Here is a 2,932-nt window from a genome sequence, read left to right as displayed (position 1 = left end):
GCATTATGGCAGGTTGCTGCGGCCACAGTCCCGGCTCTGGTGGGGAGTCCGGAGCTCGCTTACGGGGAGCCGGCTCAGGGCTCTTCATCAGCACTGCAAGCACCTGAATTGACTCACTCAGAGAGGAACCCTCGCCGTGTTCTCTCCCGGTTCCCACTTGATGCCCGTCTCACTGGGGCCATAGCCCCAGAATAGCACCTGGCATGTTGCCTGTGAGCCGAAGAAATCAAGACATCTCTTGAAGAGTGCCGCAGTCAGAGCAGCAAGAGCCTGCCTCGCCCTCCACTAAGCCGCACGCTCGCTCCTGGCTCCCCCTTTCCTGCAGGGCCAGACGCTTTGCTCCCCTCTCTGAAAAGAGGGTGGACAAGAATGTCTCTGGGTACCTCTGGGTGTTGTCAGAATAACGCGAGGAACAGATGCAAAAAGTACTCTGATTTCTAAGAAAAAAGGGGTGAGGAGACGTGGCAGTATCGCCATTATTCACGAGCAATAGGAACGGCATGCGTGAAGAAACCAATTTTTTTCCTTCCACCCAGCCGTGGAGAAGGCTAAGGAGACCACACAGCTGAAGGCTTCAGTCCTTTCTGACTTGGAACTCAGACCTGGGTTCAAATCCCTCCTCAGCGACTTGCCAGCCCTGTGACCTGAGGCAAGGGTTTTGTGGGGATTGATAAGAGAGCTCTAAGCACAGTGCCACTTGGTGACGGTGGCTCTTTATCTGGCTGCTTCTTTGTGGGGGTAGGGGTGGGCGGCGCGGGAGGAGGCAGAGAAAAGAGCAGTGGTGACCCAGAGGAAGCCCCGGCTCAGAAGGATCAAGCCCACTGGCGGCCCCCACGTGGGCCCCATCCCTCCACCTGCACCGGGAGCTTAATGAACCTGCATGTGGCCTGTTTGTCCTCGCTGTGTTTGTCCAGTGCCAGCTGCAAAGCCCCAGAGATGATAGATAACCCAGGCTGGGGCTGCATGGAAAGGATGTTCTGGATTTGTCACATTAATACCCGCTGCTCCGGTCAATAATTTACTGGAGGCTCAGGGTGGGAGAGGGGCTGGGTGGGCAGTGCTAGCTCTGCACCTGGAGCTCTTCCCGAGCCTGTGGGTGCCTGGGCTGTAAAAACCCAACCTCAGACACCAGGGAGGCATGACAGTGACCTAATTTTCTCTTATCAGGCATAAGGAAGAAGTCCCCATGGAGTCTTGCCCATTTCCAATATAAATAATGTAATTCCCCCGCCTGCCTGCTAGGGGAGGAAGGGGCAGTCTTTGATCTGAAGGAATTAAGTCAGTAAACAAAAGGGAAGAAGGCTGCGGAGGTGTCTCCTTACGAGCACCTACTGTGCCATTTGCCCTGAGAGACTGGAGTGAAATTCAGACAAGTAGAAGTGGATCCGTGGGGGTAGCCTCGCTCCCACCCACTGTCCCCCTGGATCTCCCTGAAGACTCCCTTTGTCCCCAGCTGAGCCCAGAGACACCTTCCCAGGGCCCCTGCTGCAGGCAGCCCCGTGCAGTGCGTGATGTCCCCCACCCCATCCTCCCTGGACTGGCCCAGCTGCGACCCTGGGCAGTTTTCAAAGGAGGATAATTCTGGGGGAAATAGGTGAGCCAATTGGGCTTGATCTGGGTTAGGCAGCTTAACCCAGGGACCCCGGGCTGGAGAAGGGCACTACCTCTCCTCCCATGGGATAAAGGGGCCTGTGGCTGGCAGAGCCACCCAGACTGTGTCCCACAGAGGACCACTCAGGCTCCCAGCCTGCACTTCAGGAGAGCAGGCCTTGGAGTCTGGTCCCTCAGAGGTTGTCTGCTTGCAGCTGGGCAGCCTTGAGTAAGTCTCTCCACTTTCTGGGCTTCCAAGTTCTTGGCTATAAAAGGTCAGGTTTGGACAAGAGGAACTCTGAGGCCCTTTCTTGTTCCAATCGTCTCCGAATATCATGTTTCTATTTTTTTTAAGATTATTTATTTATTTAGAGACAGAGAGAGAGGGAGGGAGAACGAGTTGGGGAGAGGCAGAGAGAAAGGGAGAGAGAGAATCTCTAGCAGGCTCCACAGTGTCAGCGTGGAGCCCAGTGCAGGGCTTGAACTCATGAACTGTGAGATCATGACCTGATCAGAGATTAAGAGTCAGATGTTTCGCTGACTGAGCCACCCAGGCGCCTCTTGAATATCATGTTTCTAAAGGAATTCCTCAGGCTGGTCTCCCCAACGCCCTGTCAAACCAGTTTCACCCCGCAGGGAGCCCAGCAGCCATGGGCCGCTGGCCAAGACCTGGGTGAACCAGGTGCCCAGCACAGACAGCCAGGTCCGTCCTGTCCCTTCTCTTAGCCCCCACGCTCCTCTGGCACAAATGATGGAGCGGCCAGTGGTGGTGCCAACACATGAGTTAACGTGAAGGGCAGGCCATGGGCACCAGGATGGGGCTGGCATCGCCACCCTGGGCTTTCCCGCTGCATCCTCTCGAGCAGTGCCCCGGGGAGAGGATGAGGTGGCAGGAGCCTCACCATTGCACCGTGGTGGCTGCTCTGCCCCGAAGCCCCGTGGGGACCTCCCTTCTTTGCCCACGCCTACATCCCTCCCCCAGCCTCCTGCTCCCAGCCTGAAGTTCCTGAAGCTGAATCTATTAAGTCCTTCATATTAGCCAGCAACGGGGGAAACAACCCTCTTTCATCTTAACTGGAGTGAATTTGCATTAACACCTGGGGAGTTCTGTTTGCCTTGAGAAAGCACATTGCTATTCTGAGCTGCACACGCTGTGGAGTTAGTCGCAGTATCCTATTCTTTTATTAATACGGCTTTTCTCTCCTCCCTCCTCTTTCCCGTGGAAGGGGGAGAGTGGCTGGGGATGCCAGGGCTCCCCGCCCCACGTAGGAACATCCCAGCAAACGCGAGAAGGGGGAGCATCTTTTCCCAACAAGGCAGGCCTGTGAGCTGCCCGCTGTTC

Source organism: Panthera onca, chromosome D3, assembly GCF_046562875.1.
Source record: "Panthera onca isolate mPanOnc1 chromosome D3, mPanOnc1 haplotype 2, whole genome shotgun sequence".
NCBI classification, from domain to species: Eukaryota; Metazoa; Chordata; class Mammalia; order Carnivora; family Felidae; genus Panthera; species Panthera onca.
The sequence above is the reverse complement of the archived record's forward strand: the minus strand, read 5'-3'. Positions refer to the sequence as shown.